Source organism: Dama dama, chromosome 18 (assembly GCF_033118175.1).
Source record: "Dama dama isolate Ldn47 chromosome 18, ASM3311817v1, whole genome shotgun sequence".
Lineage (NCBI taxonomy): Eukaryota > Metazoa > Chordata > Mammalia > Artiodactyla > Cervidae > Dama > Dama dama.
In genome coordinates this window covers 78871768-78898482 of record NC_083698.1, presented here as the reverse complement: position 1 = coordinate 78898482, position 26715 = coordinate 78871768, and the positions used below count along the sequence as shown (strand labels likewise).

At 39.3% G+C, this 26715-nt stretch overlaps 1 pseudogene; it reads right to left on the bottom strand.

Moving 5' to 3' along the window:
• Positions 1-2677: 2677 nt before the first annotated feature.
• On the bottom strand, positions 2678-22673 carry LOC133073039 (T-cell receptor gamma chain C region DFL12-like; annotated as a pseudogene).
• Positions 22674-26715: the final 4042 nt, after the last annotated feature.

The window sequence follows — 26715 nt, the reverse complement described above, 5'->3', positions numbered from 1 at the left end:
ACATTAAAGAGGAAGAAAGGTAAATACAAGCAAGGTTACTTGGTGTATTTTTTAGAGTGTTTTGATTGATTTTAGATCCATCCGAAGATATTATCCAAAATTTTTGATGGATACTATAATGAAGATTGGCTTCCCTGATAGCTCAGTCGGTAAAGAATCTGCCTGCAATGCAGGAGAGCCTGGTTCAATTCCTCGGTCAGGAAGAGCCACTGGAGAAGGGATAGGCTACCCACTACAGTATTCTTGGGCTTCCCTTGTGGTTAGCTGGTAAAGAATCCACCTGCAATGTGGGAGACCTGGGTTCGATCCCTGGGATAGGAAGATCTCCTGGAGAAGGGAATGGCTATCCACTCCAGTATTCTGGCCTGGAGAATTCCATGGACTGTATAATCCATGGGGTCACAAAGAATCGGACACGACTGAGTGACTTTCACTTTCATAATGCAGATTATTTTTTCAATGACACTTCCTGATTGATGTTCAATTTCTAAAAATAATCTATAGTTTTTAAAGATGCAAAGTAGTCTGTCACATGGCATCATTTATTTTCAGTTTCTTATTGAGGATTACGGTTCACTAGGGGCTGCAGTAAATGGTACTACAATGAATGAACATTCAGGCATGAAAATTTAGTACATACATTCTGCTTCCTTGCGAAATTGGTAAGTGAATGGTAAGTCACTTTCAGAGTAAAGCACATTGTACACTTGTATAATGAGTCTGTGATGGGTCCTTGTGCCTGAGATCTGAGCTGGCAACGCTGGAACTATTTCAGTCACTTGATGCCTCAACCTGACTGCATGTTAGAGTTATTTAATATTGAGGGAGATTTTAAAAGTCTGATATCTGGGCTGTGATGAACTCTGACTCTGGTAACTTTTTTTTCTTATATGATTAATTACTTTTTATTTATTTATCTATTTACTATTATTATCTATGTATTACTTCAGCTCTCCTAGTGATTCAATGATTAAGAATCCACCTGCCAATGCAGAAGACATGGGTTCGATCCCTGGGTCAGGAAGACCCCCTGGAGAAGGAAATGGCAACCCACTCCAGTATTTTTGCATGGAGAATCCCATGGACAGAGGACCTGGCAGCTTACAGTCAATGCAGTTGTAAAGAGTCAAACATGACCTAGAAACTGAGCATGTAGACATGTATTATTTATTTATTTAGCAATGCAATCATTTATTCACAGCTTTAATAACAGAGCCACTGATACACTGAAAAAAGCAGCAGGATTTAAGTCAGGCAGACCTGGCCCATGTGGACTCTGCACCGCTCTGTATTTAACCCTGGGTGTTTCCTAGCCTCTCTGGGACCTCCTTCTTATGAATGAATTAGAGATATGCGGTAACAAAATACAGGCACAGAGATCAGAGAAACTCGGCTCTAAATAATTACTACTTACAAAATGGTTGTAGTGAGCAGATAACTCCACCTCTTCCATCTTTAAACTGTGAACTATAACTGTACCTTCCTTCAAGGTCTCTTAGAGGGTTCATGAGATTACCTGGTGAAAGATAGTAACTGAATCCCTATTTTGTCCACATCTAACCTGTGCATGAAGGAAACGAAATTAGAGATGATTCTTAGTGGCTCCATGTTTGTGTGGAACCTACTGATTCTACAGTAGACATACCAACAGTAGAAACTAGTTGGTGTTGAGGACTTGCATGGATCAAGCATCACTGACTCGTCTATTCCACACACCCCAGGAGACAGGGTTCTGTAACTTATTGCACAGATGGGGGGATGATGGCATAGGATCTCACAGAGTCCTGCTGAGGTCACACGGATCCTAAAACAGGCCCAGGGTTCAAATGCAGGCCTTCGAAGGCCACAGTCTGCATGCTTTACCCTCCACCTGAAGCTCCTCTGGTGCTGGAGCAGTTCTCATGGGGTTAATGTGAGGATTAGCAAGCAGTGTTTGTGAGACTCCAGCACAATCTGAGCACACACAGTGCAAAGTATGCTGGGTGTCACAGTATCTCCAAATGAATGTCCAAAACCAAGGAGTCTGCATCTGGTGACTCTGAAAGAGAAGTCACCAGATGGGCCCCTTCCTTTAGCTGTGACTCCCCTTGGAACCAGTGCCCCAAAGAAAGACCATAATCACTTAGACATAGAAACACGGTATTGACCATTATTATAACCATGCTGAATTCGTCATGTTTGTCATGCTGTTTCTTATCTTGATTGGATTTCATGAAATTAGTGTACACACAGACTTTTTATATATTTTTAAATTTTATGCCTATTATGAAAATTAAAGTTCAGAGCTCAAGCAACAAAGCTGGCGGCTCCAGGGTGTGGGGCAGGGAGGGTCAGGGTCATGGTCTGGGTGGATGCGCTGATGGAGGAGATGGGGAGCTGCCTGCTATTTGTCCTTGGGAGGCCTGTGGATTCGGGGGTGGGAGCAGCTGCTGAGGTTGTGCGGACAGTGGTGGGAGAGGCTCCCCGGACCAGCCCTGGGCCCTGCCCCAAGTAATGGCAGAATTCCTTGTTACAGAGTCAAACTCTCTGTTTGCCCAATGGCTTGAAAAATTATTACCTAAAAATGACATAATAGATAAATACACCTATGAACTGAGACAATCCAAACCCAGCAAGAAAGTAGAGCATTTTAGGGATAGATGATGAAGGAAAATTGACCCTTTCGTGGTCCCCTCTGTCACAAGCTCTTTCCATCACAGCAGATGCCTCTTCTAAACACACAGAGAAGGTGATGATGACAAAATAGGCCACACTCGAAGATGAGGAGGAGGTAGGTGTAATAGGCAGAGGTGTTCATGAGCTGTAGCTGCAGGGTATCTAGGAGAAGTCATTTTGGTTAGTTTCAAGTGTTCTTTTGAGAGAATAGGATATATTAATGGAAACAGTGGTCACAACTATTAATTTCCAGTAACCTAGTGACACCTCTGCACCATCAAACCCCAAAGAAACAAGTACAAACACCATGAGCACCGTCACCGCCAGACCAACGCAGAACCCACTTGACAATTCAAATCAATCAACAACCTCAGCTAAACTCACTAGATCCTCCCAAAATATTAAAAAGCAAGGTTATGCTTTTAATGAATGAGTCCAATAGAAAAAAATATTTTTGATAAATAGCATTTAGCCTGTTTTTGCCCCCACCACATCTCTGAGTAAGAATAATAGGTAATATTCATTAACCACTAATCAAATGTCAAACACCTATTCTGTGAGCTTTGTATGTAAAATTCTACTTTTATTTAAGTTTTAAAATAACCAAATTTAGTTATTATTAATTTCAATCCCATTTTACCAGTAAACTGAACACAGAAATAATTTTCCTGATGGCTTACATTTAAAAAGTACCAGAAACCACATTTCAATTGCAGCAACATGACTTTGAAGAACACAGCCTTAGCTGCTCTGTAATCCTGCATTTCCACGTGCAATAAATACTCCAGACATCAGAGTTAAGTATAAATATGAAGTTAAATTGCTGATTTGGTATCTGAACCATTATATACTGTGCATCAGTGAGATTCCTAAGAAGAAAACAAACCATGGAAATCAGGTGGGGTTCACAGTCGTGTGGACAGGGGCTTTTAGTAAGAGGATACTGTAAATAATGGATCAAAGTCTTGGTCCCAGGTCCCTGAAATTTTAGGAGCTCAAGCCTCACTCACCTGTTTTTCTTCAATGTCTAACATCACAGCTGTCATGTTATAGGAAAATTGCACTTACTCTCCTTTGAAGTTTTGCAAGAAATATATGATGTCAAAAACTAATTAACAACAATGATGATGGACATGACTTGTCTATTCAATTAACTATAAGGCTGAGTTTCTTCCTGTGGAAATTCTCCTTTTCCACACTTTATCTCAAAAGAGTCAGAACTCCAGAATCACTAGCATTTGGTATGGAAAGGATCTCAGGAAGTGACAGGCTCATAACTCACTGCCCTTGGTCAGGTCAGGTGTTAGCTGAGTTCCGGGCCCCCTGATACTGGGAATGGAGGAGGGGTCAGCAGGACCAGAGCCAGAACATCTAAATTCACTAAGAACCTTCGTGTGGGGAGAAAGGGCCACCAACTAGTTCTGATTCTGTGCTAGCTAAATGGATACCTTGTGGAAGACTTTCTACATATGTGATCTTATCTCTCTAATAACTGAGTTGGTGTGATTGTTCCCTATTGTTGTTCAGTCGCTAAGTCATGACTGGCTCTTTGCAACCCCATGGACTGCAGCATGCCAGGCTTCCCTGTCCTTCACTGTTTCTTGGAGTTTGCTCAAACTCATGTCATTGAGTTGGTGGTACTATCCAATCATCTCTTCCTCTGTCACCCCCTTCTCCTCCTGCCCTCAATCTTTCCCAGCATCAGGGACTTTTCCAATGTGTTGACTATCCCAAAATGACAGAGTAGAAGGATGTAAGCTTGTCTTCTCCTGAAATAACACTAAAATCACAACTAGCTGCTGAACAACCACAGACAGGAGGATGTTGAAATGCACAAAAGAACATACCCCAGGTCCAAGGACAAAGGAGATGTTGCAATGAGGTGGTAGGAGGGGTGCAATAACATTAAAATCAAATCCCATACCCACTGGGTAGGTGACCTACAAACTGGAGAACAATAGTATCAAAGAAGTTCTCACACTTTTGTGAAGGTTCTAGGCCCCACATCTGTCTTCCCAATCTGGGGATCTGGCAAAAGGATTGAGAATCCCCAAGGAATCTGTTCCCTAATAGCAAAAGAGGAACACATTGCTCAGAAAACATAAGGGATTTACCTGTTTTTCATATAGCTAATAAAGAAAAGAACTGGTGTTTAAATTTCAGTCTGTGATGCCAAGAAGCCCATGCACTTACACCCTTGCCCACAGGCCATCCTGTCTCAGGGCCTGGGCTTTGGGATTCTTGCTCTATACCTATATCATAAAGGAGGAAGAGGGAATTGAGTAAGTGTATAAACCATTTATTCAGATGGCCTGGGTTGAATCCCCAGATGTAGCTGTGTGGCTTTGTTCAAGGGGCTTAATTATAATAGCTTGCTCCCATCAATAACGTGGGTGCAGGGGAAATATTATACCACCTCCTGGGAGTTTAACGAGGATTACGCAGAAAATACACGCATGCAAGAGACAGCACAGCACCTTGTGTATAAGAAGGTTTCAGTTAGTGTCAGATTTCATGTATTAGCTACTAGCATTGAATACAGATGAAAAATATCTAGAAGCAAAGAGAAATCAGGTTTTCCCAGTCATTAGAAGCAAAGTCACACACTTCTTAGATACACTCATAATTTAAAAGCAGACATTTAATCTCCAAACCCATGGGGCTTTAAAAGTATCTTGGATATCAATCTCTCATTTTGATATTAATTTCTCATTTAAATGCTTTCTGTTCTGGCGGCTAGGACCGTAAAAGCGTCTGCCTGCAATGCGGGAGACCCCGGTTCGATCCCTGGGTCAGGAAGATCCCCTGGAGAAGGAAACGGCAACCCACTCCAGTATTCTTGCCTAGAAAATTCCATGGATGGAGGAGCCTGGTGGGCTACAGTCCATGGGGTCACAAAGAGTTGGACACTACTGACTGACTTCACTTTCTTTCTTTCTTTCACTTTCTCTACAATCACCTTCTCTGTTTTCTCAGTCTTTCAACTTTATTGAGGCTTTCAATGACTTAATCAAAGATCTCTCTTGGTAAATGTCATGTTGCCCTTGAAAATGAGGCTTCCCAAGTGGTGCTAGTGGTAAAGAATCCACCTGCCAATGCAGGAGACAAGAGACACGATTCAATCACCGCTGCTACTGCTGCTAAGTCGCTTCAGTCATGGCCGACTCTATGTGACCCTATAGATGGCAGCCCGCCAGGCTGCCCCATCCCTGGGATTCTCCAGGCAAGAACACTGGAGTGGGTTGCCATTTTCTTCTCCAATACGTGAAAGTGAAGTCGCTCAGTCGTGTCCAACTCTTAGCGACCCCATGGACTCTTAGCGACCCCACCAGGCTCCTCCGTCCATGGGATTTTCCAGGCAAGAGTACTGGAGTGGGGTGCCACTGTCTTGGTGGGTCAGGAAAATACCCTGGCAAAGGACATGAAAACCCACTCCAGTGTTCTTGCCTGGGGAAACCCATGGACAAAGGAACCTGGTGAGTCCATAGGGTCACAAAGAGTTGAACATAACTTAGCATGCACTAGAAAATATGTGGGCTGTTTTCAAACATCTTTTGATATTGATTTATAACATAATTCCACAGTGATAAGAGAACAGACTCTGTATGATTTCAGTACAAAACTATGAAACTTTTGCGTCTTGCTTCATGTCCACAGATATGTTGCAGTGTCTCCTGGTTTATAGTCTATGGGAACTGAAATAGAATTTGTATCCTGCTGCTGTTTGAAAATTATATAAATCTTAATTACGTTGAGTTGGTTCATAATGATTTTCATATCTACATATCCTCCTACTTTTCTGTATATTCATTCTATTAATTTTTTAGACTTTGATATTGAAATTCCAACTAAAATCTTAATTTATCTACTTAAAAAATAACTGTAATATATAGTGAAACTATATGTAAGTTTGTTCTGTATTTTCCAAGTCTCCTGTTAATGTGTTATTGTACTTTCATAATTTAAAAAATAGAAAAGAAAGAAAAAAATTAAAAATAATTTTAAAAAAGAAACAAAGCCACACTAATGAATGAAACCCATTGTTTAGATAATTCAGGGCCTATCACTATACCCTCTAATTTACAGTCCACTCACACCAAAACCAGCATTTATTGTATTAAGATGGGTCCTAGGAAATGATAGTATATTGAATTAAAATATCACTCAGCCTATTTCTGCAAATCCAAACAGTCTGATTTTTCTGCCTTAAACCAAGAAAGTTCAAAACTTAAGTTTATCCAGAGGAAAAAAAAAACGTGCTATAGCCTGACATGAAGGCAAACATAGACAAAACTTACTGTTTCCATCATTCAGACGTGTTTTTGTAGGATGAACATCAGTGACTTCTGGAAGAAAGAAGACCAAATATTAGTTTATTGTTCATACCTAGTTTTTGACACTGTGATATGAATGTATGTGTGTGTGTCTATATACACACTCATAATCTACATATTTTAGCATGTATAATCTACGTGTGTGTGTATATATATATAATGTATATACTTTGCCAGTAAAGAGTCAGGAGAGATACTGATTAAAAATATCAGCCCCACAAATCCACAAATAATTGGTCTTTCCCACTATAGACCAGGGAAGTTAAAAAGATAATTTGATTAGGAGGGGGGAAGGCTAGAGGATGAAATGAATGCAGATATATTCAAAAACTTACCATTTTCCTGTGTTAGACAGCTTTTGTAGAATAAACATCAGTGCCTTCTAGAAGCAATGAGATCAGATATTATCAGTCACCCTTGCCTATTATTTTAGAATCTGTCCATATGCCTGTATATATACATGTGTGTCTGTATACATACGTCTGTTTATATATACATATACATATATATATATATATATATTCTCCTGACAGAGAAACAAAAGAGGAGTCATTAAAAGTTTCACAATGATGAACCCCACAATTGCAGATAATTGGTCTTTTTTAATTTGTTCAGTTGCTCAGTCCTGTCCTACTCTTTGAGACCCCATGGACTTTAGCCCACAAGGCTCCTCTGTCCGTGGAATTTTTCAGGCAAGAATACTGGAGTGGGTTGCCTTTTAAGCCAGGAAAACTTCAAAAGGGAAAATAATCAGAAGGGAAAAATTACTGAAGCCTAACTTATAGGCAAACATATACAAAAACTTACCACTTTCATCATCAAACCATTATTTGGAAGTTCAGTAGTAATGACAATTGAAGTGACAACTACAAGAAATGAGAACAATTATTAATAACCTTTCATGCCTGTTATTTGACAGTGTGCACATGGGTTTATACATGTGTTGTTGTAACACACACATATAAGTATATACTCTGCTGACAAAGAAACATTCATTAAAAATAAGAGCCCTATAATCTAGGAATAGTTGGTCTGATTCTGTGCAATTCAGTAGGTCAATTCAGCATCAAAATGAACTCATCTGATCCCAGAAACTAAAATAGAATCTCATGTTTGAAGGAGTCTGGCTCAAGCAAATTTCCAATCTGGGAAAAATAAACAACCAGCCACAACTTTCTATACCACTCATATTCCCATTATCAGCTACTCTTGCACAAGGTTCTACAGATGTGGTATGGGTGGGAATAAAGAAAACAATATTGAGAGTCTAATAGTCATTGAGTGATTATTACTGTGCCAGGCACTAATTTAAATACTTCACATGCAATGTCTTGTCCCAGTGACACTGGAGTGAACTGTATTTTGGAAGATTTCATAATACAAAACAGGAATAAGAATTAGAGGGTAACTTGCTGAGAGTCATACCAGTGACGGCAGAGTCAGCATTCCAAGGATCACGGTGGGGGATTAAATGAGACAAAACATATGGAAGGTACTTTGTGAAAATAACATAGAAATGTAAGAAATTGCTCTATAGAAAGAAAACAGAATTCCACCACTGTGGACACTAAAACCTTCTCTTCTATATATCTCAAGTATTCTTAGCAATGACAATTTTATTACGGGGGCTTGGCATTTCAGTGGAATTTTTTAAAGGACAGAAAAATAGGTCAAATCACATTTATAATCCCCTGACTCTTAAAAACCTGAGGCAAGAATTGTATTTATTTGCAATTTTAAAAAGGCATACATATAAGTAAAACATTTTCTGTATAGATAATGGTTTGTTGGATAGAGGAACACAGAGTCACAAAAGTCAACTGGGTTCCTCCTTAGAAATTTGCTGCAGAATGAAGTTAACTGAAATGACCTCATTCACTTTGTTGCCATGAGTAGCCTGTGGGAAACATTTGTCTGATCAATTAAGTGCCAAGTGTAACACATTATAACCCAAACCTTCTCTTCTTTATGATAATCATCACTATGAAAGTAACTTGAATTCTTATTTTTTTCTGATCACTAGAAAACTTAAAATCTAAGGACAATTAAGTCCATAGTTATACTAAACCAGCACTTTGTTTGCTTCCCCTTTATTTCTTAGCCACAGAAATAAAGATTCAGGGCTACTTTATAATCTTACTTTAAAGAGTCTTATAAAAGATACAAAAAAACCCACAATGAATATATGAATAAATACACCTGTTATGTTTTTGAAAGCAAGCATTTCCACTGTCATTACTTCACTTACTCTTCATTGCAGTCCCAGGACAAAATGTTCAAAGCAAGTATTTGGACAGACTAAGGGTCAGAGAAACTTACTTCAGAAGTATGGATGGCTCAGTGCAAAAGTCTCTGTACATTTTATTATATTTTGGGCATGTTTCCCACTGTTTAAAAAGGGTCTTTAATCAGAGGGAAAAGTCCAAACTGATTCCTTCTTATGGGCCCTCTGGGACCTTTGGGCAGTCGTGTTCATATGAAGGACTGTAAGTGATTCAGAACACTTTTGAGTGATTACAGAAAGGCCATATACTCCTTGCTGTAGGACATCATCCTGGAAGAGGAATTCACCCCAGTGTGTTCATCCACACGTCCCTTCAGGCCTGGTGTGTGCTAGCGCTGCAGTGAGAGTTGTGCGAGGAATTTTCCATTAGCAAGAAATACATTCATTATATAGAATGTAAGTCTCTACACTTCAGCCTCAACCCATTTTTGTTTACAAAATTCTACCTTATGGTGGTATATAAAACACAAATCTTGAAAATGTAAGACCATGGATCATAACAAAAGTACAGTAGTCGAATTATTCCACTTCCTATTGAGCTGCAATCTGACTCTCTCATACAAACACCACTTTGTCAACAATACGCATTTCTGGATATAGTTTGAGTAAGCAAGATTGAAATGAGGTGACTTCGCTTGATAAGCAGAATATTCATAAAAGACATAATTCTTCTTACTTCCTGATCACGTAAGATCAACAACAGTGGAATTTCTTTTTGTGTGCTTTGCTGGCGAGCTGCAGTCCATAGTAGTGCAAAGAGTCAGACACAACTGCGAGACTGAACAAGTATGCTAAGAACACTATAGGTGATTCCATATACATTGTTTATTTAAACCATATAACAATCCTAAAAGGCATCATTATAAACTTAATATTTTGGCTGATGAAATTAAGATGGGTAATATTTAAGCACATTTATCTCTTTATTAAACTTCAAACTCTACTTTTTCCATTCTGTAAGGACATAGCTCAACATTTTAAAAAAGATTTGTATTTGTTTTTCATCAAAAAATGTTCTGGGAGGCTGCATTCAGTATAAACACATTCCTTGACTAACTGAAGGAAGAAAGATCTCCTGATCTTTTCCTCTTTTATTTTTCTCATGTTTGATGATATGTATGTGTTCTTTCTCCATGCATTTTTCAGTCATGGTCAACCAGCTGAACTTCAAGTATGTATCAGTGGCCTTCGTGGTGTTTCCCTGTTGGGATGGCAGAACTCTGTTGCCATTTTTTTCTCTCCAATAAACCTTAATAACATGAGCAAAAAATTCTCCAGAAGACAAAAGTATGTTCCAGCATTATTGCGGTTGATTTCAGTAATTGAAGGAAGAAACATAGTGGGCTTGGGGGGCATGCCTACATCAAGGTCTCTATCTGTAGGGGAAAAGAAAGTAGTCATTAAAAAGAGTTGCTAGATAAATACAAACATTGTGTGACTTGAAACAACCCAGCACATGGTAAAAGGAAGAAAAGTTGCCATTGAATTACAGCCTGGCTGTTTATCTGCAGTAGATGGTGAGTGGTCACTGTTGTTCTTATTTTCAATGGGAAGAGAAATTCAAGCCATCATGTAACTTGAAAAACGTCCTAGCTACTAAATAACAGAGGATAGATTACATGTTGGCCTTTGTTCTTTCTCCACATGTTAAAGTGAACTGTGACTTTTAACTGCCACATATCAAGGCTTCCAACATTCATGAACACAGTTTTAAACAATCTCTTTTATTAGTAGAATTGACATATATACACTACCGTGTGCAATATAGATAACTCGTGAGAAGTTGCTACTTGACACAGGGAATCCAGCTTGGCTCTCTGTGATTACCTAGAAGAGGGGGCGAGGCGAGTGGAGGAAGGCTCAAGAGGGGAGGTGTTATGTGTATAATTATGGCTGATTTGTGTTGTTCTATGGCGGAGACCAGCATAACATTGTAAAGAAATTTTCCACCAATTATAAAATAAATTTTAAAAGGTGGAAAAAATATATTTTAAAAATCTCTTTTATTCTATCGTAGGGAAACATATTTTAGGGTGGATAGGTGGTATGGTGGGAATGAGTATACAAAAGGAGACCAGATAACTATGATGATCTCTCTACAGGACATACAAAAAACATACATTTAAATACCGTTTTTCTCTCCAAGTGGGATAAAGCAAGCTAAAGAGAGACAAGTAACTCAAATTCAAAATTTTTGTGGGTGAGTGGACAGTCACGTTTCATCACCAATACCTTACCTGCCTGACCCTCTCTGCAGGGTCACCAAATGAATGACATTAAATTTTATGATGATTGTACTATTGATGCACCAAAGGCATGAACTGGGTTTATTTCAAGACAATGTCAAAGAATGCTCAAACTACCACACAACTGCACTCATCTCACACTCTAGTAAAGTAATGCTCAGAATTCTCCAAGCCACATTTCAGCAATACGTGAACCGTGAACTTCCAGATGTTCAAGCTGGTTTTAGAAAAGGCAGAGGAACCAGAGATCAAATTGCCAACATCCATTGAATCATCAAAAAAGCAAGAGAGTTCCAGAAAAACATTTCTGCTTTATTGACTAATCCAAAGCCTTTGACTGTGTGGATCACAATAAACTGTGGAAAATTCTGAGAGATAGGAATACCAGACCACCTGACCTGCCTCTTGAGAAACCTGTATGCGGGTCAGGAAGCAACAGTTAGAACTGGACATGGAACAACAGACTGGTTCCAAATAGGAAAAGGAGTACATCAAGGCTGTATATTGTCACCCTGCTTATTTAACTTATATGCAGAGTACATCATGAAAAACACTGGGCTGGAAGAAGCACAAGCTGGAATCAAGATTGCCGGGAGAAATATCAATAACCTCAGATATGCAGATGACACCACCCTTATGACAGAAAGTGAAGAGGAACTAAAAAGCCTCTTGATGAAAGTGAAAGAGAAGAGCAAAAAAGTTGGCTTAAAGCTCAACATTCAGAAAACTAAGGTCATGGCATCCGGTCCCATCACTTCATGGGAAATAGATGGGGAAACAGTGGCAACAGTGGCTGACTTTATTTTGGGGGGCTCCAAAATCACTGCATATGGTGATTGCAGCCATGAAATTAAAAGATGCTTACTCCTTGGAAGGAAAGTTATGACCAACCTAGAAATCATATTAAAAAGCAGAGACATTACTTTGCCAACAAAGGTCCCTCTAGTCAAGGCTGTGGTTTTTCCAGTAGTTATGTATGGATGTGAGAGTTGGACTATAAAGAAAGTTGAGAGCCGAAGAACTGATGCTTTTGAGCTGTTGTGTTGGAGAAGACTCTTGAGAGTCCCTTGGACTGCAAGGAGATCCAACCACTCCACCCTAAAGGAGATCAGTCCTGGGGGATCACTGGAGGAACTGATGTTGAGGCTGAAACTCCAATACTTTGGCCACCTGATGCGAAGAGCTGACTCATTTGAAAAGACCCTGATGCTGGGAAAGATTGAGGGCAGGAGGAGAAGGGGATGACAGAAGATGAGATGGTTGGATGGCATCACCGACTCAATGGACATGGGTTTGGGTAAACTCCGGGAGTTGGTGATGGACAGGGAGGCCTGGTGTGCTGCGGTTCACGGGGTCGCAAAGAGTCAGACACAACTGAACAACTGAACTGAACTGATTTCTTCCATTTTGTAAAATAGATATTGAAGTCAATGTTCCCCTTTTTCTTCATTTTCCTACAAAAGACTCCAGCATTGAGGTCCCTTTCTAATTTTATGGTAGGAAAAGCATATCTTATTGTAAAATTTGGTGTGCTTCCTTATCACATCAAAGTTAATTATAACTATTATTCCACTACATTTTTCAACTTTTACATTTTTTGCTTACTTTTTTTTATAGAGATAGAACAGACACATACCTTTCCTACCTTTGAGAATGAAATCTTATCCTGTGCTTCCTGCTAGGTCATCACAGGCCTCTTTCATTCTACTTCCCTGAGTGACTTTGATCTAGTTTTTTGCCATGGTCTGTACCTATGTTTTTTATCTTAAGTCTTCTCAAGTAGATTTCGGAAACTAACAGTTTAAATAAAATAATAGTTTGTGCATTATAGCTTGTTTCCTTTTCTGCTCTTGGGGTTGATAATTTAGTAAGTTCTAACTCCAATATGGCAAGAGGAATCAGATAATGTATTTACAAATCCTAATTCTTTGATAAGGATACAAAATATACAGAATTTAAAAAGAACTGTGCCTGTTTTAAAATTGTGTCTATATTGTTTCAATACTTACAGAAATGTAGAGAGTAATTGGTCCTGCTACCTTGACACAGAGGTGACTCCCAGCAAACGACATACAGTATGAATGTGTCGAGAACTGAAGAGTTGTCCCTTCTCTTCCTGGGCTGTTTGGCTTACATCTGTTTCTGTCTCACATCAGTTGGGAGTAGGGTTTCACCTTTTCTTACCATTCTGCCTGTATGTTTTAAAATCTCCTTTCAAAAGCTTTCCTGTATAAAGTCAGTTCTTTGCTGAGAGTGTGATGCGGAGTTAATGTGCCTCTACTTTTCAATAAGGAATATTTATAGGAATAATATACTTGAGCATTTAATAAATGTATGTTCAATATGTTTTCCAGGTATTTTTGTGATTTGTGTGTGTTGAGGTGTAAGCATCTAAAACGATTCTAAAGTAGCTTCATTCCAGAATCCAGTCCTCATTTAGGAGACCACATGAGTTGTTACAGACCTTTTTTGGAGTGTAATTTTTTACAATGTTATTTTAGTTTTTGCTGCCCAGCACAGTGAATCAGCCATGTGCCTGCATGCTAAGTCACTTCAGTCATGTCTGACTCTTTGCGACCCCATGGACAGTAGCCTGCCAGGCTCCTCTATTCATGGGATTCTCCAGGCAAGAATACTGGAGTGGGTTGCCATGACCTCCTCCAGGGGATCTTCCTGACCCAGGGATCAGAACCACCTTCCTGCGTTGGCAGGCGGGTTCTTTACCACTAGGACCACCTGGAGAGCCCCATGTATAAATATATCCTCTTCCTCTTGAACCTCCTTCCCATCCCTCCATCCCACACATCTATGTACAATGAAGTTTAGTACAAATGCTCCATTTCTTTTAAAGCTTCAATATTTCTGACAAATATGATGCCAAAACAGAAAGAAAATTCAATGCAATGGTGTCATTCTGTTGAGATACACTAAGAATCCTATTTTGAATATTTAATAAATCTATATTCAATATGACTTCTATAAACTTTTTAGGGGGAAGGGAAGTCATTTTAGTGCCATGATTAGAAGTAGAAGCATTGTTTTCACACATCAGTAGTAAAACATCTTATGAGCTAATTGGAAAACAGTGGTTCCTACTGTTAGGAACAGTTAATACTCAGAATATAAAAATATGACTTAAACATTTCTCACATGACTTAATTGTACAGACCATGCACTTTAGAATAGACAAGTCTCTATTGGATCCTAAACTTTGCAATGTAACCTGTCATATAATTTTAAGCAAGTACCGGAACTTCTCTAAATCTATTTCCTTACCAACAAAGTGGGAATAAGAAAATTCCTGTTGAGGAAAGAGATAAAGCACTGAAACTACTTATCATGGTGTCTGGCCCTCAGAAAATAGTCTCTAATATTAAAATATTTAACAGGATGGTTTAGGAAGATTTCCTCAAATGCTTCCATGAAACATAGTAACTATTACACCAATTAGGAAGAGAAACAAACTAGTCAGTTCAAGAACTCCTGCCTCTGAGCTACACACCATAGAACATGGGTCCCAACCAAGCCAGAATCTAGAATGCTTTCCTAGACTAGAAGCTGTTTGAGCATTAGGACTTGTTCTATCTGTGTCTTGTTTACCCTTTTATCTCAGCATCCAGCACAGAAAATGTCCTCAATAAATATTTGTTGAGAGAATAAGCAAATGAGGATGCCCAACCATGCAGACCCTTTTCGTGGACTTTGGAGCTGAAATGGCTCATTGAGCTCACAAATTCCATGAAACTGGTCCATATCCAGGCAGTGTAACCAGATATGTGACTGCTGGAATTTCAACTGATCTCAGGTTCTCTCCAAGAAGTTAAGTGGAATTTATCAATATCTATAGTCTTTTTCTGTATGAATTTTTATGCACTGATTTTAGGGATGAGAGGAAAACCAATAATATAGATTTTAAAGGTTATTTTGAGATAGGAGCACTGTGCTTTATTTCAAACTCTAGAGGACAAATAATTAAGAAAAATATTTCTCAATATACTGTCTATAAGAAAAGACACTTGAACCAATAACTTTTTACCAACATAATGATATAGTATATTAAAGGTGTAAGAATATTGAAACATAAATGAAACAATAAAGTAAAATGTTTTACTATCTAATCTTAGTCGTGAGTGTGTGTGTGTGTGTGTGTGTGTGTGTGTATTTTAAAAGGAGAATTTCAGTCTACATCCAAACAGAGAATAAATTAGTTGCAAAGTAATTTAGTTTCCCTACACAATGACCAGTAGCTACAGAATTGCTATTCTTATGCTGAGGCCAAGAATGTGACAGTCAGATAAAAGAAATATTAATTAAAAAAAAAAAATCTGTCAGTCTTTTATAACCAAGGTAAAATTAGAAAAAGAGTTACTTACAAGGGGGAGCTACCATGAGCTCAGTCACTTTTCCAAATATTTTTTTCCTTCCTGAACTGTCACACTGATTAAAGCTCCTACAAAAGTCTCAGCCTTCTAAGCTTCAGGCCATGACAGCAGTTTGTCCTGGCAATTTGGTCTTCTGGATTGTTTTGGAAGTCTTTGAACATAGGTTTTAGAGCATTTGATGTTTTACAAGTTTTCCTCACCTAAATGGACCCAAATGTTTGTTTTCCATGGAGGAGAAATCATTGAAAATACAGATAATAGATGAAAGAAATAAAAAGAGAAAAAGAAGAGTTTGCACCAACTGGTTACTCACCTACTTTTCTACGTTTCCAGGAAAAGGATTCAAAGAATTAAAACTTATTTTTTTAATTTCCAGATGTTCAACTCTGTTGAAACTGCTCAGAAAATGCATCAGATAAAGTCTTCTGTTCTCACAATGACCAGGGCCAGTCTGTTAGCAATGTGGGAATGTATTTCTGAAAGGATTTCAGTAACTGAAAATGCAAATATACCATCACAAGTGTATTTGTGAAATGTGAGCAAAGTTCTTCATTTATTGGGCAACAAGATTCTTTACCATGCCAACACACGGTGAGAAAATAAGTCCTGTGATAACTTATTTTTCTTAGGATAAAGAAAGAAATTTGCAGAATTTTTTCTCCTTTGTTCTTTATTGAAACTAAAACTTGAAAGTAATATCCATTTCTCTGATATGTTGAAAGTAATTAGCCTCCAACTAATAAAAATAAATGAAAAATAAAATAAAATAAAATTAATCTCCATTAAATAAATAAATAAATAAAAGAAAGTAGTCTCTTGGAGGCTGTTGTGTAATCTTAAACCATTCATCCTAGATCATGGGAAAAAGAAGTTGCCAGAAGCAGCTGAGTATTCCTTTGAGCACAGATGAGCTGACCATCCGCCAGGCCCCAGAGAGGACAGGCCCTGACTATTTCCATGTCATCGCTAGATCTGCCTGGTTCCATCTTTAGTCCAGGGAGCAGGCATTGCTTCTGCCCTGAGGAAGAAAGTAAAAAGAGGACATGGTGGGCAACTGCTCATTCACAGTGGCTCACATCCCTCAACATAATAGAAGAGGAAGAGAGACCTGGATGAATATTTTGTTTAAAACATTTTTTTTGTAATTAAAAATTAAGTTATTCGTGCTTTCAGTTGTCAAATACTCTTTGCACCTATGTAGATTTGAATGATACTTACTCAGTACCTCTCTGATACCTTGTGATCTGTTTTTTCTTATTCTAAGACCATGAGTTGAATTCTCAGGAGCTTTGGGAGTTGTATATATTTCAAAATTTATAAAAGTTTTGAATAATAAAATGCAAAATGTAAGTACAAAGTTGTAAAATCATTTATTTAATCGTTTATTAACTTTTAAGGAAATACAAGAACTATAAAAAGAAAGAGTATTAGATATTAGTAAAGGGCACTAAAATTAAACCTGAATAAATGAAAGATATATCATAGTTGTGAAAGAAAAACTCAAACTCATAAAGATGTTAATCTTTCCTAAATTCATGTATATGCTTATAATTCCAATCAGAATTAAGAAAATATTTTGTTTTTGTTCTATGGTATAAGCGTTGGGGAGTAAGCTATTATTTTCTAAGAATAACAATGAATAGACATTTGGCATAGCAAACCTCATCTGCTATTGCAAATAATGTGATAAGGATATAGGAATATTGAGACATAAATGAAACAGAAATCTTCCAGCCAATACTCCAAGTATATACTGAAATAAAACTACTACAAAAGCATGTTTAAATGTTGGAGAAATGATAGGTTATTTTAAAACTAGACTTGAACTATTGGTTATTTGTTCTGAAAACAAAAATAGCTTTCTATCAAACACCATATGTTAGATTTATATTTAAAAGCATCTAGAGGCGTGAGCTAGAAAGAACAAGCAGGAAACTAATTGGGTCCTTGGGTAGAGAAACTTGGAATAGAAAAGTGACAAGAGAACAGGAGGCATACTTAATTTCTAAGAAAGAAGAATGTAGACAATCTTTCCTTTCTACAGCATTTCCAAATCATTATTTTTTTAAAAAGAATTAATTACGAGAAGATACTGAAGACTGTAGAGAGGAGAGTGACTTAATCAGCTCTGAGCTTTAGGAAGATCAAGTGCAGGTAGGTGAATTGGGCAGGGGAGCAATCCCAGGGAAAGCAGACATGTTTCAGAGACGGTCACCATAAGTCACTGAGAGGCGTCTGAGGACCCAGGTTACTGTAGTGACAGTGAGGATGGACAGAAGGGCTGGTACCATAAATATTAACATGTTTTTCAGAATTTCTAAGGTATTCACATGGGAAAATTCAAATTATTAATGCTGAAAGTAAAGAAAAAGATGTTTTAATATCCCAATACACACTCTGTGTGGTGGAGCTTCATGGTCAAGATTATAGGGAGACATCCTATCCAAGTCCTTCAGGAAGATTTCAATCACCTCACAGCAAACCAGGGTAAAGAGCGAGCTGGGTGCAAATATTCTATTTGTTCCTGTGCCAAGGAAGATACAGGAAGCTTGAAATTTTGGGATGTTCTTCTCCAAAGACCTATTCTTTCAGTGTAGGAAACGATTCCAGAAGCAGTTTTACTGACCCCTCTTACTGGTTCAACCATGCCAAGTGTGACAAAAGTAGACCCTCTCATTTTCTTATTTAGTGAAGTGAAAGTCACTCCCTTGTGTCTGACTTTTTGTGACCCCCATGGACTGCAGCCCATGGGATTCTCCAGGTCAGAATACTGGAGTGGGTAGCCTTTCCCGTCTTTGGGGGATCTTCCCAACCCAGGGATCTAACTCAGGTCTCCCACATTGCAGGCAGATTCTTTACCAGCTGATCTACCACGGAAGCCCTTTCTTATTCAGCTACATATTAATTTAAATCTTCTAACTCCACTAAGACTTCTGGCACCTCCTTGGTGCTCAGCACTTGCCGAATGCTTTTGGCAGCAGAGAGGAAGCAGAGAGTAATGGGCATATCTCAGCCAAGGCTGTGGTTTTGTCTTTCAGTTATCTGGGCTCCAAGTGACTCCTGGGAGGAAAGCTCATCATGGAGGACTCTTGTCTGTCTCACTAATACCCTCTTTAGTCAGGGCTGAGGCTACAGATAACAATGACAAGCACTAATGGTCATTAGTGTGTGATCAGCACAGGTCTAAGTTCTCTATAAGTATTAACCCAATAAATCTTCCAGCAATCCTACAACATGGGAACGCTTATTACATCCTTTTAACTAATGGAGAGACTGAAGCTGAGAACATTTAATAAGGTTGCTGTATGTCTTGTGTGGGTACCTACATATATTAGAAAAAAGGGGTGTCATAGGTGGAAAGGGACATGCTCCAACACAGTTTTTGAACTGCGCACAGTAAGTCAATTAACACTCTGTACAGCTGCTTCCAAAAATCCTTGATTCACTTTTGAATTTTTTTAATGTGGTGGCCGCCTCCTCCATGAACTTGTCCTCTCCCAGCTCAGGCAAAATGACCTCTTAGTCACACCATACACCCTAATGCTCAGGTTCTTATCACAAAGGATTTTCCATTTCTAAGCAGCTCTCAGGCTGTTACCAGTGAGGTCAGGAATGTGTCCAAAAGAATTTCAGTGAAGAATTCCAGCAAAGAAAGTGGTCAAACCAACTTATCAATTCAGTGCCCATGACTGAGCTGGAAGTCCTCTACTCTCTTTTTCTGCCACCTATGGAGACTATTTCTGTCCTTTCCAGCAGCACCAAATGTGATAATCAAGGGGCATGTCTTTGTGTTCCATCCTGATACTTTTCTTTGGCTCAATACAGTTGTTATGCCTACTTTTTCTCATAAAAAGTCTTATAACTCAGATTTCAGGAAAAATTTGTTGTATAAAATATTCTCTGCAGTGAGTTCTCTACATTACCCCCATACCCAAAATTTGAATTCAAAGCAGATCAAAGAAATAAATGTGCAGAGCAACATTGGAAAAATATAAATTACAGTAAGTTTATGTTTCAGGCTTTCTGAAGTTCTGAAATAGTTAAAATACATGGTTCCTGGTCCAGAGGGGCAAGTTCAAATTGGCTCCATTACTATCCAATCCCTTCTTCTCTGCAGTCACAGAAGTGAGAAGGACCTGAAACTTTGACTTGTGGTTGTGGGATTCTCATGAGAAGTGTGGTGACCAGGGAGAGCAGAAGCATCCAGGGTGCAACAGAACAGGAGGGATTCTGGGTTGGAGACAAGCCCAGGAGCAATATTCTAGAATGCTTTCCTGTGTCAGGCTGGGAATCAGCCCATTTCAGAGGGAGACATATCACTTTATCTGTTACTGTTAGCACAGCAGTTCTTATAAATCAACTTGAATAAGAATCAGCTATGGAGCTTAAGAATCCACCTGCAATTCGGGAGACCTGGGTTGGATCCCTGGGTTGAGAGGATCCCCTGGAGAAGGGAAAGGCTACCCACTCCAGTATTCTGACCTGGAGAATTCCATGGAATGTATAGTCCATGGAGTCAGAAAGAGTCAGACACGACTGAGCAACATTCACTTTCACGTGGAGCTTATTGAAGTCTCATTTCCAGCTGTCAGTCCAAGATTTGTGTTCATGGTGTTGAATGCAACCCAGAATGTGCACTTTTACGCAAATCCAGGTATTTCTGATACAAGTGGTCCATGGACCACAGTTTAAGAAACACTGTTCCGATAGAAATTTGAAGGATCCAGTACAAAAGAGACATGTACATATGAATCTGGCATTTCTGTACTTCAGTATTAATTTATGTTCTTAAATTTAACCCAATAAGAAAGCCTCACCCCTTTCTTAATTGACCTTTCAGTTGAAATAGATACCACTCATTGTCTGGTTGTTGACCCAAATTGTTTTTTCAGATGAATTGTTGAGAAAAATATAATCTGATAAGTCTCATTCCAGTTTGGGATTTGGTCATATCAAAGTAGGAGGGAGGGTGGAAAGAATCTCTGGCTTTGCTTGTTTAAAACAGAACAGTTCTGGCTCTGGGTTGAACAGAAGGTGTAAGAAGAATACAATGGTTAGCCCAACTACAGCAATCACCTTTTTCCTACGCTTTCCCTATGTCGGCCATGCCCTGGTTGGTGATGTAAGGAAAATATCAGTTTGTTCAAAATATAAATCAGATACCAGCTTGAGGTTCAGAAAGTCCAAATTTTCATTCCATCTTTTCATCATTCTTCATAATCCTGAATAATGTAGGTGCTTCATTCCCTGCCATCTGCTCTGGATAATGACTAGATAAATGATTCAGTATAGCTAATCATTTCATTCTATTCTCCTAAATATCTCCAGGAACAGATCAATCCGAGGTGCCCTGTCTGTCCTAAAGAGAAGGTGAAATAGACTCCACTAGCTCCTAGGGGAGCTAAAAGAATATGTTACCTGGCAGCTGCTTGCCTGAGGCCTAAAGGTGGTGACCTATTTTCAGGAAAAATGTGGTTTCTGAGAGGAGGGGTGAGTAGTAACTGAATATAAATGTTGGGGAATGGGCATTGAACTCAGGATTTCTCGTCCTTCAGAGTAAAGAGAATTGGGGGCAGTGAGTGAGGCAAGGGTTGGTCTATACTGTGTATCACGGCTGTGCTTGGCCGTGACAAGCAAAATTTCCAGTGCAGTGTAAAGGCAGTCTAAACCAATGTGCTTCTCCCAGGCAGCACAGTAGTACATTCCAGAATCACTTTCTTGCAGGTTTGAGATTGCAAAAGTATAGCTCTTCTCTTTATAAACTTTGTACTTCCCTTCACTGACTCCTGATTCCAACGTAACCTTTGAGTAAGAGATGTCATAGTAAAGAAGGCGTTGGGGAGCTGTGCCCTCCTGGTGCTTGTACAAGTGGATATATTTGAGGGTTTGGGTAATAAGATCACAAATGATTTCAACAGACGACCCAGTCACCTTAGTGATTGACATCTTCTCCCCTTCCGTGTTGGAAGACACCTGCGTGACTGAAATTGGAAAAGCAACAAAAAATAATGAGGGAGAGGAAACACCATTTCTTAGTATGATCACCCCCCACCCCGCAACACACACACACCGTTGCCACAAAACACAGAAGAATCCCCCCAACATTCAGGCAACACACTTACCAGGAGCCAGGAAAACCAGAAGCAGCGCTGGGACCCGCATCATGCCTGGGACAGTGAGCTGGACTGGGTTCCCAGTATAAGTGGCAGGCAGGTCAGGCAGCGAATATCTCTCTTAAAGACCACCAGGCTGAGCCCAGAAGGGGTGGGGCTAGCTGGGACCTGGGGAGGAGCCCCACCTCTCTGTACCAACGCCTTTCTGGAGGGCCCCCCTGTGGCAGGCTGAGAGCAGCCACCTCCCCCACAGGAGAAGGGAAGGCTGAGCTCCGAGAGCTCAGAACTGCAAGCAGAGGGATCAGATGGAGGGGCAGGCAGAGAAACGTGGACAAGCTTGCCTGTGGCCTAGTGGAGTGAGCAGAGCTGAACTGGGCTAAGTTCCCATCAGTTCAGTGTTTCAGCGTTAATGTTGATGCAGTGGTCTTGCCCAGTGACTAAACGTCTTTATATTCTTTCCCTGAACTATCATTCCTTTTACATCTGTAAGCAAACTCTGAGGCAACAACTAGCAAACCTAATAAGAATCAAATCTGCCTTATTATAAGAAATTAAGATCATTTATGTGGGTCTACATTTGATTCTCCTTAAAAGTAAATGGAAAAAAAAAGAAACACACACAAAAAAGTAAATGGATGGGTGTTTGTGTGCATGTCTTATAAATCAATTCGATGGAGGATTTATGTTCATTCTCAAGTAAAAGGTTGCCTCATATAGAGTTTCCAGATTTCATTTTTAAAAAAAGAGCTTCGCAGTATTTTGAACAAACTGAAACTAAAAAGACAGTTTTCATTTATTTGGAATTCAGGGAAATGCAAATCAAAGCATCAATGAAGTATCACCTCATCCCTGTCAGAATGGCTATTATTAACAAGGCTGGAAATAACAAGTGTTGAAGATGTGGAGAAAAGAGAACCCTTGTGCACTGTTGGTGGGAAAGTAAACTGGTGTAGTGCTATGGAAAACAGCATGGAGCTTCCTCCGTAAGTTAGAAGAGGAACTACCACATGATCCAGCAATTCCACTTCTGAGTGTTTATCTGTTCATCTGAGTGTTTTTGAAAACAAAAACACTAAAATGTATCTAAAAGCCTATGTTCATTGTTTATAACAGCCAAGACTTAGAAACAAGTCAAGTACCCATCAGTGGATGTATAAAGTCGCTGTGGTATATATGTATGTATAATTACCAATATGTGGCCCCTAATTTCCTACTTTACAGCTCTACTCTTGACTTGTTCTTTTTCTCTCTCTACTGTTCTGCTTCTCTTTTCCCCTGTTGCACCACTCTTTATGTCCCTCTGTCGGTCCACATCTTTGCCCACAGATCTTTTCCCTTTCCTTCTGCAACCCTACCAAGGCTCCTTCTCTGTCTTTTTTTTTTTTCCAGATCTGACTTCTTCCCTTTCCTCTTTCTCTTTATCTCTCCTCTATTTTAAAATTTCCTTCCTCATCTCTATTTCTGTCACTTTCTCTCTCTCTACTTGTCTGTCTCTAACACCTATCTTTCCTTTTCTATTTCTCCATTTATGACTCTTAGGGATTTTACCTCTCTGTTTCTACCTCTCTTTCCATTTCCTCCCATGGTCACCGTAACAATTTTAATTTCTCTGTTAATCCAACATCTGCAATATCTCAGGATTGGCACCTGTTAATTTACCTTTCCATATTAAGATGCTGAGATTTTCTGAGTCCCCTGTAAGTTGAGTAATTGGGGATTGTATTCTGCACATGTTGGATATTAGATTATGCGCTCTAGGCAGTATTTTTAAATACTACGGCAAGTGCTGAGTTTTTTTGTTAGCTAAGAATTGACCTAGTTATGGAATGTAAGTTCCTACCTGCTCTTGAAGGGCAGGTCCAAATACTGCAGTTTTTGAGGATTTTGCAGTTGTGTGGACCACCAAGAGTAGTTTCAAAGTAAAATGTATAGAATATGGTTGTGATTCTATAACCATACTTTCATAATGTAGATTTTTATAAACATTTTCCTTAGTGGTATAAATTTGTGAATATTGAAAAATACCTCAGAGTCCCAATAACCAAATAATGATGACTTAATTCATTTTGTTGACTGAACCAGAATATCTCTGTGTCAGACATTAACTACAAACCCTAACTTCTGCAGGCAGCGAGGATGGTACCGGCATCCTGGGAGGATGGTACCGTCCTTGTCTCCACTTACACGGAGACAGGTGAGACTGAGGGTGAGTGACTGGTCCAGGGTCCCACAGCTGACAGCGGCAGAGCCAGGACTCAGGCGCCCCATCTGGTACCAGGATCTGCTCTGGTTCTGAGCTGCACGGTTGTCTCTGGGTGTACAGGAGCTTCTGAGATGACAGACATGGTTCGGTCACAGCAGTTGGGCTCCATGTGCCTCCAAGTTGGAGCACATTGTTCAGTCCCTTCAAGTCGTCAAAGGAAACCTTTTATTCTCACAAATTTGAGCAGATAAATATACAGTCAATTGTAAAAGCAGTAACTCTGCTTAAATATTTAACCAAAAAAGGAAAGAGTAGATCTTAAAACTTCGTCTTGGAAGAAAAAAATAATCTGTAACTATATACAGTGAGGGATGTTGACTTAGTCTGGTGACCATTTCAGCATATATACAAATATCAAATCCCTATGTTGCATGACAGAGACTAATGTAATGTTTTATATCAATTATATCTCCACTGAAAAATAATAAAAATTTTTTGAAAGAAGGGGAAAGTAGTGGACTGAATGGAGTAGCTGGACAGCTGGCGTTGGGGCAAGGGAACCAGCAGAGGCAGCCAGAGTCACAGCAAAGAGAAGCCCCGTCCTGCATCTGCGGTTCTCAACACATCTCAACCTCTCGTTTCCACAACAGTGTTCAGACATAAAGCAAAAATGCGGGCATATACAGAGCAGATCATCTTCTAAAATGCTTTAAAACAAATTCTTGGGTGGCCTCAACCACGGTCTATGCAGTATCTATGTCACGGCTTATGTTTGGTACATGAACTTTGTTATAAAAATACAGGGTAAAAAACAGATTTTTGCCTTTCCATGTTACATTTCAAGTGTATTTTGTGTTCTGTCCTTTTCTGCATGAAAAAAAAAAAACCTTCATTGAAAGTCATCAGAAGACAAAAAAAATTCTTAAAGATGGAGTTTCCTTTTTGAAAGTTGAAATGAGGACACCCCCTGCTGATGTTAGTGAATGGCTAGTAAAGAGTTAATTAACTGTAATTACCTCACAGACATGGTACCATACCCACATAAGTACCATATCCACATACATTTATCACCTGCCTGTGGCTAGTAAGATACTATCATGGTCCACCCTATGTTCAGAGAGACTGAGTCTGGTCCTTTAATGTAAAGTTGGAGAAAAGGCTTATGCTGTGTTCCTAATCAAAAAATCTTTTAATATGTTTGAGTAGCATTTCTTTGTAAGTAAAATCTCTTTTTATTTTGCTTTGCAGAATGGAATTTTTTGTTTCATGTCTCAGATTTCTTTGGTATTTTTTAACACACTACATTTCTCTTCTGTTATTTAGCTCATGCATATTCACTATTTGTACAACTGTAAAAAATAATAAAACTAAACATGTCAAAATGATTAGTTTTATTTTTCTTGTTTCGCATTGCATATTTGGCCTAAAGTCTTGGAATCACAACAAGAAGACATGATGGATGGTGAATACATATAAAAAGTACCAAACATTTTGTATTATGTATCATGAAATAATAGCTTTCTTATAGATGTATTCCCTAAAATAGTCTGAGTACTCTTTTTTTTAACCCATTCTATGAAATCATTTTCCCTTGTGTTTAGCTAATTTGAATTCAAATGAACTCAATTATATTGTGAGTTGTTTTTGTAAAACAGAAATATTCAATGCAATGCTTCATGGGAAGGCAGTGTGTCTGTCAATTTCCTTTCATTATTCACCATCATTCAGGTAAAATCCAGCTGTACAATGGAGATGGTCTGGCTTGTGTGGGAACTGGTCATTTATGCAGATCTAATCAACTCTATCCATGCTTGGTCTAAGAATGGGCCACAGGACAGAAATGCAGCTGGAGGCTCGCTGGGAGGCTGGGGTCTAAGCAGGAGGAGCTCCTTACATGGAGAACATTCTGGGTTTGGCCTTGGACTAAGACCTCAAGAATTCAGTGGTGTCATCACAATGATTTGTCCTGTGTCAGGAGCTGACTCGTGTCTACAGCACCACCACAGATGGGGCCTGAGCTGGACATCAGGGTGTGACTTTAACCTGAGAAGGGGTTCCACCCCTGACACTGGCTGCACCAGTTAGATGTGGCCAGTCCTCCTAGGAAGGCAAGGCCCCCCAGATGTTGGCTCTCAGAGCAGAGACCAAAAGGAATGAAGGATGTGACTTGAATATGCTCTGAGGTCAGAATGTGAGAGCTGAAGCCATGATCTCAGCAGTGGAGCCCTGCTTCCCTCTGAGACTGGACGGATGGAATCCAGGACGTGGACCCCATCCTGGGCCTGCTGGGTGGGGAGGGGGTGGGATACCTGCTCTTCAAGCTCATGAGTCTGAGCAGCCCTCTGCTATTCACCCGTCATGCTGCCATCTGATGTTAGTGCCCCAGTAAGCCTTGTTGAAGTTAACTCTGTAGTCATTTTGTCCCTTTTGGGGCATTTACATGACTTAGTATATGACACTCGCACAGATGAGAGAGCAAGGCCTTGGAACCTCTGCTC